The sequence below is a fragment of the Erinaceus europaeus genome, chromosome 9 (genome assembly GCF_950295315.1).
Source record: "Erinaceus europaeus chromosome 9, mEriEur2.1, whole genome shotgun sequence".
Lineage (NCBI taxonomy): Eukaryota > Metazoa > Chordata > Mammalia > Eulipotyphla > Erinaceidae > Erinaceus > Erinaceus europaeus.
Window position 1 is genome coordinate 43024803 of NC_080170.1, and position 13710 is coordinate 43038512.

Genomic DNA, 13710 nt, shown 5'->3' on the forward strand with positions numbered 1-13710 from the left:
ATTCTTTCATATGATAGTTATTTTTTTTAACTGACTTTTCCTGTTTTAGACCTGCTAAGCTAGTTCTCCAGTATCTATGAAGAGGCATGCCTGTGTGTGCATATACTCCCTATACTCAGATTCTGGCTGCAAGCTATTTCCTGCTAGCTTGAATTGCCTAGACCAAGAGAAACAAAGGCCTCATTCACTGCCCTTATTTCAGCACCCACTGGATGTCAAGAGCAGTCGAATCTTCCCTTAGGATGAGTCTGAAGCATGAGAAGGAAAGCTGTATTTCAAACTTAGCATGTAGCCTAGAAATCCCACTGCTGGGTATTCTGGAAAAATGAAAACTTGTATTCATGCAAACTCTTGCACAGAAATGTAGGACTGGGGAGACTGTAGAAGTAGTGTACTTGATTTTCATATGCAAGGACCAAAAGTCTTGGGTTCAATTCCTGACACCATAGTATGGCAGAGTTTAGCAATGTTCTGCCTTCTGTCTCCTTACCTCTAACTCATGAAATAGTTATATATATATATGATATAAATCAAAAGAGAAGAGGGGAACAACTAGGGGGGGAAGAAATAGACACCTGCAGCACTGCTTCACCACTCCTGAAGCCCCTGCTTTCCACAGGTGGAAACTGGGGCTTGAACCTGGGTCCTTGTGTATTGTAACTTGTTTATGCATACTCTATGAGGTGCCCCACTGCCTGACCCCAATAAATATTATTTTAATAATTCAGAAATGGTTATGGTGACTCTATCCAAATTTGCCCCCAAATGAAAGTAAATCAAAATGCCCCTCAGCAGGCGACTCGATAGACAAACTATGTTACATTCATGTCATGGAATACTTGTCATCAATCAAAAGGAATGACTGAAAACAACTTGGATGGGTCTCAAAGACATCATGTTGAATTTCTTTTCTTTCTTTTTCATCATGTTGAATTTCTAAAAGAAGTCAGTTGCAAAGACTAATTACAATATGGTCTATTTCTGATATTCTTCAAAACACAAAACTACAAGGATAAAGAATAGCTAAGTGTTTGTCTGATGCTAGGTTATGATGTGACCATAGAAGATTTGAACAAAGGGGCTGGATGGTGGCGTACCTGGTTGAGCACACGTATGACAGTGCGCAAGGACCCGGGTTTGAGCCCCTGCAGGGGGTAAGCTTCATGAGTGGTGAAGCAGAGCTGCAGGTGTCTCTCTGTCTCTCTTCTTCTCTATCACTCCCTTCCCTCTTGATTTCTGGCTGTCTCTACCCAATAAATAAAGATAAAAAAAATTTAAAGAGGATTTGAACAATAATTTTTGGGATGATATAATTAATCTGCTTCCCACAGAACTACACAAGATCACAAGTATTAAAAATGCTTAGAATCCCCCACAACTATGGACATCTAATTTTTGACAAGAGGGCCCAAACTATGGAGAATGAAGAGTCTTCAACAAATGGTGTTGGGAAAAGTGAGTTGAAACATGCAGCAAAAGGAAACTGAACCACTTCATTTCACCACACACAAAAGTAAACTCCAAATGGATATGGACTTGGAATGTTAGACCAGAAACTATCAAATACTTAGAGGAAAATATTGGCAGAACTCTTTTCCACCTAAAGTTTAGAGGCATCTTCAATGATACAAACCCAATTGCATGAGAGACTAAAAATAAACCAACAGAACTATATCAAATTGAAAGGCTTCTGCACAGCAAAAGAAACCACCACCCAAAGAGAATCCTTACAAAATAGGAGATCTTTATATGCTATACAACAGACAAAAGGCTAGTAGCCAAAACATATGAAGAGCTCACCAAACTAAGCAACTTTTTAAAAAACCAAATGACCCCATCCAAAAGTAGGGAGAGAATGTGAACAGAATATTCACCACAGAAGAGATCCTAAAGGCCAACAGATATATGAAAAAAATGCTCCAAATCACTGTCAGAGAAATGCAAATTAAGACAACAATGAGACGACACTTCACTGTGAGAATGTTATACATCAGAAATGACAGCAACAACAAATGCTGGAGAGGTTGTGGGGGCAAAGGAACCCTCCTGCACTGCTGGTGGGAATGTGATTGGTCCAACCTCTGTGGAGAGCAGTCTGAAGAACTCTCAGAAGGCTAGAAATGGACCTACCCTATGACCCCACAATTCCTCTCCTGGGGATATATCCTAAGGAACCAAATAAACCCATCCAAAAAGATCTGTGTGCACCTATGTTCATAACAGCACAACTTGTAATAGCCAAAACTTGGAAGCAACCTAGGTGTCCAACAACAGATGAGTGATTGGGAAAGTTGTGACTGACACACACACAGGAATAATACTCAGCTATTAAAAACGATGAATTCACCTTCTTCATCTTGGATGGAGCTTGAAGGAGTGATGTTAAGTGAGATATGCCAGAAAGAGGATGAGTATGGAATGATCTCACTCACAGACAGAAGTTGAACAATAAGAACAGAAGGAGAAACACAAAGCAGAATATGGACTATGTTTGGTGTACTGCACCAAAATAAAGGAAGGGGGGTGGGTAAGGGGGGCGGGCTTTCGGGTTCTGGTACATCATGGTGGAGGACCTAGGTTGGGGGTGAGAATGTTTTGCAGAAAGCTCAGAAATTTTACACTTGTACCAACAACAGTATTTAGTTTACTGTAAACCATGTTAGCTGTCAGGCTCAGGCTAAAACTAGTCAAGTCATGGGCCTCTTGGAATATACCTAAAATAGACCTACTACTAGCTTTTTCCAAAACAGAGACCCCAAATCTTCATCTGCAATATTCTTGCCTTTAGGTTCTTGATTAGTCAACAATTCGTTCTGCTTTATATCTTAACTGTTTTTCAGCTACCAGGTTTCAGATGCTACCGTGATGCCAACCTGACTCCCTGGGCAGAGAACCCCACCACTGTGTCCTAGAGCCCCACCTCCCTGCCCCACTAGGGAAAGAGAGAGATAGGCTGGGAGTATGGATCGATCTGCCAATGCCCATGTTCAGTGGGGAAGCAATTACAGAAGCCAGACCTTCCACCTTCTGCACCCCATAATGATCCTGGGTCCATACTCCCAGAGGGATAAAGAATAGGAAAGCTTTCGGGAGTCGGGCTGTAGCGCAGCGGGTTAAGCGCAGGTGGCGCAAAGCACAAGGACCGGCATAAGGATCCCGGTTCGAACCCCGGCTCCCCACCTGCAGGGGAGTCGCTTCACAGGCGGTGAAGCAGGTCTGCAGGTGTCTATCTTTCTCTCCTCCTCTCTGTCTTCCCCTCCTCTCTCCATTTCTCTCTGTCCTATCCAACAACAATAATAACTACAACAATAAAACAACAAGGGCAACAAAAGGGAATAAATAAAATAAATATTAAAAAAAAAGAATAGGAAAGCTTTCATGGGAGGGGATGGGATACGGAGTTCTGGTGGTGGGAACTGTGTAGAATTGTATCCCTCTTATCCTATGGTCTTGTCAATATTTCCATTTTATAAATAAAATTTTAGTACTTAGGAAGCAGGAAGAGAGCATAAAAGTTGTTATTCAAACAACTTTTGTACCTGAAGTTCTGAGCTCCCAGGTTCAAATCCCTGGCACTACCAAAAATGAAAGCTGAGCAGTGGAAAAGAGAGAGCAGAGAAAGGAAGAGAGAGACAGGAAGATGGGAGGTAGGGAGAGAAAAAGGGAGGCTAGTTCTTAAGACTTGTACAGTCATTTTTACTGTGTGATAATCTTTAATGAAATAAAGAGGAAAAAGCAATCACACTTCCACTGCTACTGTGGTGGTGCCCCGGCTTCTTGTCTCTCCCCCTGCCTCTCTGAGATAGAAATAAATACTTTTTAAATATAAAGAGAGGAAAAGAACACAGTGCAGAGAGTTGCACAGGAGGTACCTAGGATCCGAGGAGAATACCATGTTTATGATTTAAGAGATTCCACTGAGTCACCACTCAGACTCTGCCTCAAAGTTACATACATGCCAATTGTTCTTGGGGGCAGATTGAGGGCAGGGCAGGGAGTGTCAGCCCATCTGAGGGATCCACTATCAGCACATTAACTGCCAGACATTTACTATCTGTCACTCTCATAAAAATTACATTGGAATCTGGTATATCAATGTTTCAAATGGGGGAAAAAATAGGTTGAAGCACATTTCAAATGAGTTATATGACAACAAAAAAAGTCATGTCATAAGAGCATATTACCAGACACTAATCTTAGCAATACCTACAGATGAAAGTTGGCAACTAAAATTTCTAAACTTATTTTAGATATAAATATCCTGCTCAGAACCGGAACATAAGTTTAAAGGAAAGCAATATCCTTCCTAAACACATAAAATTTGTGGAATTCCACATTCCAAGATCTCTGATTCTTAGCAGAAGCACATCAGTGCCTGTGTTGTTTAGTCAAAAGATAATGAAATATCTAAGGGATGAGAGGAATGTGTCAATCCTCCCTCACTCAGAATTCCCAAAGTCAGTGGAGCTAGCACCTGGTACAATGACTTCAATACAAGCTTAGAGCTGACATTCCTAGGGAGAAACGTGCAAAGAAACCTAGATCATGCCTAAAGATCTATGATACAATCCTCTGTAATCCATATAGTCAGCTGTTGCACTGAGACTACAGAAGCACGTAACAACTGCATACACACACAAACACAAATACATGCTATAGTTTTGTGCATGGAATGTACATGCATATATCTGCAGACAAAAGAAATAAATTCAACCCACAGAAAATTCTTAAGTGCCTATCAATAATAATTCATCAGCATTAATTACCCAAATATCTATTGAACATTCACTTTCTTCCAGGCACTATAATAAGTACCAGAGATACAGGAGTAAAATGAGAAGATGCAGTATGCGTCCTTGCGTATCACTCCCAGATTAAAAATACACAAAGTGTTTTTATGTCAACCATCTAGAGTAAAGTAATTAAAGATGACAACATTCCAAATGGCATGCTCTAGAGTGAACAATGGTTTTGATGTAATATGACTAGGAATATGACTCTAAACCACTGACTTTCTGTGTAGTATCAGAGATAATTTTACTAATCTCTTAATAACTACCATACACTGGCAGAGTTTTATTATTTACTAGCTATTATCAGGAGCTACAAAGATGAAAGATACAGAGACTCTGTCTTGAAGGAGAATTAAGTTCTAACCAAATTTCCTTACCTGTCACGAAATAAATAGCAATTGTAACAATTCTTGGTACAAGAAAAAAGGCTAAATTTGTGAAACTTCAAAAAAAAAAAGTTCGTGGGGGCTAGAGGGTAGTGCAGGTTAAGCACACATGGTGAGAAGTGCAAAAACTGGTTTAAGGATCCTGGTTCGGGTCCCACCTCCCCACCTGCAGGAGGGTCTCTTCACAAGTGGTGAAGCAGGTCTGCAGGTGCCTATCTTTCTCTCCCCACCTCTGTCTTCTCGTCCTCTCTCAATTTCTCTCTGTCCTGTCCAACAGAAATAACAGCAATAACAACAATAACAAGAAGGGCAACAAATTTTTAAAACTCTGAAGTCTTTATTGATTTTTTTTTTTTTTGCCTCCAGGGTTATCAATAGGGCTCAGTGCCTGCACTAAGAATCCACTGCTCCTAGAGGCCATTTTTCCACATTTTTGTTGCCCTTGTTATTATTGTTATTGCTGTTGTGAGACAAAACAGAGGGAAATCCAGAAAATAGGGGAAGACGGAGAGGGGGAGAGAAAGACACCGGCAGACTTGCTTCACCGCTTGTGAAGCGACTCCCCTGCAGGTGGGGAGCCAGGGTCTTGAACCGGATCCTTACGCCAGTCCTCGCGCTTTGCGCCACCTGAGCTTAACCCACTGCATTACGGCCTGACTTCCTTGCCACCAGTATTGTTGGAGCTTGATGCCTGCACAAAATCCACTGCTACTGGCAATCATTTTTTTCCTCCCCCTCCCCACTCTTTTTATTTCATAGGACAGAAGAGAAACTGAGAGGGGAGGAAGAGACAGGGAATCAGAAAGTGAGATACAACCTTGTTTCACCCATCATGAAACTTCCCCCTGCATGTGGGAAGCACGGGCTTGAAACCTGGGCCCTGTGCATGGCACAAGCGGTAAGTCAGTGCTATAATTCTATCTCCCTCTTTCTCTCATTTTCTCTCTCCCTCCCTTAAATTTTTTTATTATTTAAATTTTTTTTTGAATAGAGACAGTCAGAAATTGATAGGAAAGGGGAGACAGAAAGGAAGAGAGACAGAGGCACCTGCAGCACTGCTTCACCACCTGTGAAGCTTTCCCTCTTCAGTTGGGGGCTGAGGGCTTGAACCCTGGTATGTGCACATGTGTGCTCAACCAGGTACACTGCCACCTGGCCCCCTCAATTTCTATCTATCCTAAATAAATAAATAAATACATACATACATATTAAAAAATTAAAAAGGTCTACAGCTTTTTTTGATACCCAACTTTTCTATTGGTTTTAAGCAGAAAGGAGAAAGTAGGAAATATAAAGGGGAGGTTTGTCCTCTGACCACTTGTTATTATTGTTTTTCCTTTTGTTAATTCTCTGTCAAGTTTCTTAGGACTTTTTGTTTTTGTTTTTGTTTTCAAGAACAGAAGAAACATGAGACAGTTGCATAAGACTCAATTTTCTGGTGGATTTGTTTGTTTGTTTTGCTTTGTTTTTTCTTGTGTGTGGTGGGAGAAACAAGGAAGAAAACATACGTGACCCACAGCACCAATAGAAGTTAGGGATGCCAAAGCCAAAGAAAAAAACAAAAGCAAAGAATGGTAGAATATTAAACCAGATCAGTAGATATTCAACTAGCTCCTTTATCCCTACCCTCTGGGTCCCTTTAATAGGACTTCTGTTTCTTCTCCAGACTCAGAACGGAAAAATCACCACTTGTCATTTAGAAGTGATAGAGAACAGACATTCACTGCCAAGAATGTTTCACATCAGTAAAAGCTGAGTGAATACCTGGTGGCTTACTTAGAATATTAGGGCAGACAAGACTGAAGCTCCTGACAGAAAATAAATGATCTATCTGAAGAATGAGATGGGAAGGAGAAGGAACTATTCTCTTTAAATGGATGTCCTTAAGGAATAAATATCTAGCTCTTAATTTTAGTCTCCTAGCAGACAGATATCCTAGGAAGTTTTACTAGTGTCTGGCATGCCACTGTGTCGTAAGCCTAATAAATGGAAACGTGAGCTCATCCTAAAGATATAAAGGCTGATGAAAGGGAATGATCAACAATAAAGAAGATTACAGGCTAGACAACATCTTATACCACAGCCTCTGCAATCAAAGGAGGCTTTAAGAGATTGGTGAGAATCCGGCTGGAGAATTAGCTCTACCTGTTAGAGCACCAACTTACAAACCTAAGGCACCAGAGGCCAGAGGTTCAATCCCTGAAGCCTTCTTATGTCAGAGCTGAACAGTGGTTCATATTCTCCCTCTCTCTCTCTCTCTCTCTCTCTCTCTCTCTCTCTCAAGAGATTGGTGAGAATCCGGCTGGAGAGTTAGCTCTACCTGTTAGAGCACCAACTTACATACCTAAGGCACCAGAGGCCAGAGGTTCAATCCCTGAAGCCTTCTGATTTACCGTTTATGTGACCCAGGTTTAAGCCTGGCCTCTACCACATTAAAGGAAGCTTTGCTGCTGTTTCGTTTTTTATTAAATCACTCTGTCTCTACCATTAATAGTAATAGTAATAATAATAATAATAGCCTGAAAAAAAATAGAAATTCTGTGTAATTATTTTTCTGATGGTACATATATACACACATAAGTAATTTGCATAGGACCTCACTTACGGGGAAGATAATAAACATGCAATGAGTAGGGAGGCTAGAAGTCTTGATTAGTACATTATAGGTGTTTTATTTGAAGGCTATGACATGCCCAATAAGCCTTAGTGAACTATGGAAAAGGAGATATACTTTTCTGAAAATAAGTTCTAGTAAGGATGGTTTCCCTTGGTTACTTATGACTAGACAGGGAGAACATTATGGGTAATCTTTATTACCTGAGCAAAGTGCTACTTTTAAATTGGTCGTATTTGGTCCTGTATCCTGTTAACATATAGCTTGTCCCAACTTTGAGGAAAATGTTTTACATTTCATACTTAAATACTATAAAAGTCGATTTAGCACTTTTTTCAGATAGCCTCTGAAAATAAATTTCATAATAGCTAATAATTTTAGCCTATCCTTGCTGTTCCCTCTTGAATTACACTGATTAAGTGCTATTAAGTTGAATAAATTAATTACTATTAGACAAGGCTCCTTAGTGTCCTATTTATAAGGTTGAGTAGCTAAGAAGGGAACAGTGATAATAACTGCCCTCCTGAATTCTGCCACTACTCCCAGGGCAAGCTGCTCCTAAAGTCTGACAATCTCCTGAGAATGACTGTAGTTGGAAGGGAATGGTATGCCATGACTATTCTTGGAACTTGACTTGGCTCTTTCTGTGCTTCTGTGTCAGAAGCCAGAAGGGTTGGGTTGTTTCTCGGGGCATCTTTGGAATAATCAAGATGCTTACTGAAGCAGTTCAACTTGTAAGGCTCGGTCCTTTTACAACATGTTCTTATATTTTGTTTTAATTTCTTACAGTATTTTAAACCTTTATTCTTAGCATTAGCAGAAACATGTTCCTTCCTTAGCTCTTCTAGGTTAGGATGATAAAGTTGATATATACTTATTCTTAAATTTGACTCATTAGAGTCAGGGTTTTCCAAAAAAATATTCACCAGTTTGTTTCTTAGGGTAAAATAATAACAAAAATCTAAAACTGTTGCTGCTAATAATAGCCTTATTACTTTTATTTTCTTGAGTACTTAAGTAATACTTAGGTGTATTTGTTTCCTTTAGCTCCCAAAGTGAACATTTCTTAGATCTTTTAAGAATTAATATATTTATTTATACAAGATTATAAGGTTGTAGAGTATGGTCCCACACCATAGTCACCACCAAACTGTGTCCCCCACCCCTATTGGCAACCACCATAAAAGCAGGACCTGACCAAATTGTAAGTAGGCCACCAAAGTAAAAATCCTGTGGTGAGGGGTAGACATGCAGCTTCCTGGGACAGTGGGGAGTGGGAGTTGGTGGGAGGGATGGGTCACAGTCTTTCGGTGGTGGGAATGGTGTTTATGCACACTCCTAGTAAAATGTAGTCATATAAATCACTAGTTAATTAATATGAGAGGGGGAAATTTAATTGTATGTCTCAAAGTTGTTTAAAACACAGACTTAGTCTTTTTAATATATAGGATGTGTATTTGATATGCAGACTCTCTCAAAAGCCTAGACCAAGTAGATCAGAAGCAACCAATAGCACAGCTATATACAAGATACTGGATACTGTACAGCAAACCCTAACAAAAGAACTTTTCAAAGTTAACCCAATTACCAAATAATGTGATGATAACATTAACTATCGATTGTCTTTTAGAACAGTAAGACAGCAGGAACCTCACATCTCCACTATAGAGCCTATATTTCCCCCAGTCCTGGAACCTTAGGATAGGGCCCACTTTCCCGCATGCCTCTCCCAATCCATATCAAATAATGTTGTATCTGCTGATCGCAACCTAATCAATGCAATGATCGCCACCTCAACATGCTTCACTTCAGACTGTGTCCAGAGACTTCACGTGTGGAGTGACAACCCTTCAGCTTCATTACCCAGGTGAGACCTTTCCTTTCATAGTATACTCTAATTCCATCCCAGGTGGTTCATTTTCTAACAAAGTCCCAAAACCTAGATATACACCAGGTTCTGTGAGAGAGAGCATATGTTCACACGTATCCATAAACTAGTGCAAAATATATACCTGAAAGCAGAAGTACACTAGAGTTTGCAGTGAGTACCCCCCTAACACTTCCTCTCCACTATTGCAACCTTTGGGTCCATGATTGCTCAACAATTTGTTTGGCTTTGTATGTTAACTCTCTTTTCAGCCACCAGGTTCCAGATGCCATCAGGATGTCGGCCAGGCTTCCCTGGACTGAAGACCCCACCAATGTGTTCTGGAGCTCTGCTTCCCCAGAGACCCACCCTACCAGGGAAAGAGAGAGGCAGACTGGGAGTATGGACCGACCAGTCAACGTCCCATGTTCAGCGGGGAAGCAATTACAGAAGCCAGACCTTCCACCTTCTGCAACCCACAATGACCCTGGGTCCATGCTCCCAGAGGGATAGAGAATGAGAAAGCTATCAGGGGAGGGGATGGGATATGGAGATTGGGTGGTGGGAATTGTGTGGAGTTGTACCCCTCCTACCCTATGGTTTTGTTAATTAATCCTTTCTTAAATAAAAAAAATAAAAATAAAAAAATCTTTTGCATAACTACAAGGCTATCTCCTAGCCCTCAGGTTTTAAATTTGCAGTTACCTTTGATTCCTTTTTCACCTTTATTTAAAGCCTTCATTAAGCATCAAGAGGTTTATGTAAATGGTGGTACATTTTTTAAAAAATAACACAGTTTCCTGTGAATTAATTGTGCCAGTGCCATGTCCCAGCAATAATTCTGGTGACAATAATAAAATAAAATAAATTTCCAGCCATAAAAGAAATGAAGTTCTAATATAACATAGTTGAAACTTTAAAAAATTAAGATGAATTAAATAAACTGCATATAAAAAGACAAATAGTGTATAGCTCACATTGAACTATCAAGAATAGGCAAATTCATAGGCAGAAAGCAGGCTACAATGGACTGTGAGAAAAAAGAAATGGAAGTTACTACTTGCTTACTGGAGACATTTGTTTGGGTTCTTGAAAAGGCACTGAAAATAGTTGTAATGGTTATATAATATTGTGAATGTAGGGGCTGGGAGATAGGTCACCCTGGTAAATTGCTTACTTTAAAGTTATCATTCAGGAAGCCCTATGTATGAATGCCAACACCACAGCACCAAGGGAAGGGCTACAAAGATAGAACAGTGCTTAGAGTTTCTCCCTCTCCTCTGTATAGAATCCATCCAGTAGACCACACACTTTACCATGCAAATGAGGACTAGATTTAAGTGCCTGACATGACATGGAAGCACCAAGCTCAACTTCCATGAATGCAAGAATGGTAAAGCAATGCTGGGGCAGGAAGGGCATCTCTCTCTCTCTGTCTCTATTCCCTCTCCCTCTACTTCTCCCCCCTTTTCCCTCCCCCTCCTTCTCTCTCTCCCTCTCCTTCTCCCTCCCTGAAATTAGAAGGAGAAAAAAGTGCAGTTGCAAAACTCAAGACCCCACTAAAATCTTAGGTATATTTACTCCCTAACTTGAGGCCAGATCCCATAGACATAATAGCAGTTTAGATACAACAAATGACACTCAACCCTTTAATAGCTGAGAGAAAAGTCTAAGCTCATCAGATAAAGAAGGGACTACAAAAGGTGGAAAAAGGTAAGAAACTGGCTAATTTACTGGTGGCCTTTTTGGTCAATACCAGGCTACCCCATCGCCTGGGGGCCTAGTCAGGGAATCCTTGGATTCCCCAATAGAAATGATGGGCCTAAAACTCTAATAGACTATTTATTCTCTGCACCATCACTGGCCACTTCCATCAGGAACATCAGCAGAAGCCCTTTTGATGGACTCTCCATGACCTTGCCCCCACTATAAAGCAGCAATGGTAGGGACTGCCCTGCTTTCCAGAGAGGCTAGGCCAGCCTACTCTTATACTCAAGAAAGACTGGTCCTGAAATGAGTGCAGCCTAGAATGTTCCCAGTTGTGACCATGGACTGTGAGCTCAGACTGAGAGGGACTCAGAGGTTACTCAAGCTCATGTGCTAAATATGAATATACATGGGCCTTGGATCAGATTGATGTGGTAAACAGTTAACTGTATTTATATATTTTCTTCAAATTTGGGAGCTACTCTCTGCCCTAATCCAGCTTTCTAGTTCTTTTTTTTTCCCCTTTTTTTTTTATTGAGGAATTAATGTTTTACATTCAACAGTAAGTACAATAGTTTGTACATGCATAACATTCCCCAGTTTCCCATATAACAATATAACCCCCACTAGGTCCTCTGTCATCCTTTTTGGACCTGTATTCTCCCCACCCACCCACCCCAGTCTTTTACTTTGGTGCAATACGCCAACTCCAATTCTGGTTTAACTTGTGTTTTCTTTTCTGATCTTGGTTTTCAACTTCTGCCTGAGAGTAAGATCATCTCATATTCATCCTTCTGTTTCTGACTTATTTCACTCAACATGATTTTTTCAAGGTCCATCCAAGATCAGCTGAAAACGGTGAAGTCACCATTTTTTTTTACAGGTGAATAGTATTCCATTGTGTATATATACCACAACTTGCTCAGCCACTTATCTGTTGTTGGACACCTGGGTTGCTTCCAGGTTTTGGCTATTACAAATTGTGCTGCCAAGAACATAGGTCTACACAGATCTTTTTGGATGGATATGTTGGGTTCCTTAGGATATATCCCCAGGAGAGGAATTGCAGGATCATAGGGTAGGTCCATTTCTAGCCTTCTGAGAGTTCTCCAGACTGTTTCCCACAGAGGTTGGACCAACTGACATTCCCACCAGCAGTGTAGGAGGGTTCCTTTGACCCTACACCCTCTCCCCAGCTTTCTAATTCTATTCTCAACTCTGACTACATCTTTCCAGACAGTATTTTTAGTACACCTACCTGTTAGCTATCAAGCTCAAGGAAAAATTTTAACTCATGGACCCCTAGGAACACACCTAAAATAGACTTCTTTTTAAAATATTTATTTTCTCTTCTGCTGCCCTTTTTTTTTGTAGTTATTATTGTTGTTATTGATGTTGTCGTTGTATAAGGCAGAGGAAAATGCAGAGAGGAGGGGAAGACAGAGGGGGGAGAGAAAGATATGATACCTGCATGTAGGGAAATTTTGAGGATGTGGTTCAGCTTGGCAGGGCTTGACTTGAAGGGACATCCATCCTGTGAGTCTCTTTCAATTGAGAGGTCGAGATCTCAACTAAGAGGTCGAGAGAGGAGGGACACAACCCCCCAAGGTTTGCCTCATCTTATCAGACTCCCTGCCTCACAAAGCACCCTGCATTCCTGATACTATGACCTGCTCCTTTATTATCTACATAATCACTGTTTTGCCTGAAAGATCCCCACCCATTCTATTCCTTTGATCTGTCTTCTTTCTGTCCTCAAGACCCTCCCTGCCTGCAGGATATTATTAATCCTAACACTTAAAACCCTTGCAACAGTTGCTAAGGAAGTTCTTACCTTTCCCAGCCCCTTTGCCTTTCTTCGCCCCTTTCCAAACCATGTCAAACCATTTCCCGTTTCTGACTTGCCACTTCCGGGTCCAACTCTTAAAAGCCTTGGCTCTCTGATCAATAAAGAATTGAGTCACTTTGCCACCACCAGCTCTGTTCCTGGGTCATCTCTCTTGTGTCGCTAAGTGAGTAATAGCCCAGGCTGACTCCATCGAGATCTCTCCAACCCAGAGAGTACGTGCTCGAGAAGAGGCACCCCCATGCTAGCCTGGCACCTCTGGTCTTTGCGCTCTGTGCCACCTGCGCTTAACCCGCTGCGCTACTGCCCAACCCCCACTTATTTTTTTTTATATTTATTTTTTCCCTTTTGTTGTCCCTTCAATAGCTCAGCTGGTAGAGTGGAGGACTGTAGTTGGCTCTCACCCTTTAGTTGCCCTTAATTTTATTGTAGTTATTATTGTTGTTGTTATTGTTGGATAGGACAGACAGAAATGGAGAGAGGAGGGGAAGACAGAG

The 13710-nt window shown here is 40.9% G+C and overlaps 2 protein-coding genes across 5 annotated transcripts in view; one reads left to right on the forward strand and one right to left on the reverse strand.

Annotated features, from left to right (window-relative positions):
* TOR3A (torsin family 3 member A) overlaps window positions 1-3292 on the forward strand; it is an 80206-nt gene extending 76914 nt beyond the window's left edge. Inside the window, exon 6 of the transcript XR_009551572.1 lies at window positions 3079-3292. The gene's annotated coding sequence lies outside the window, so the exon portion shown is untranslated. The remainder of the gene's footprint in view (window positions 1-3078) is intronic.
* The window catches only part of ABL2 (ABL proto-oncogene 2, non-receptor tyrosine kinase), a 109567-nt gene that overhangs the window by 53865 nt on the left and 41992 nt on the right, over window positions 1-13710 (reverse strand). The window lies entirely within an intron of this gene.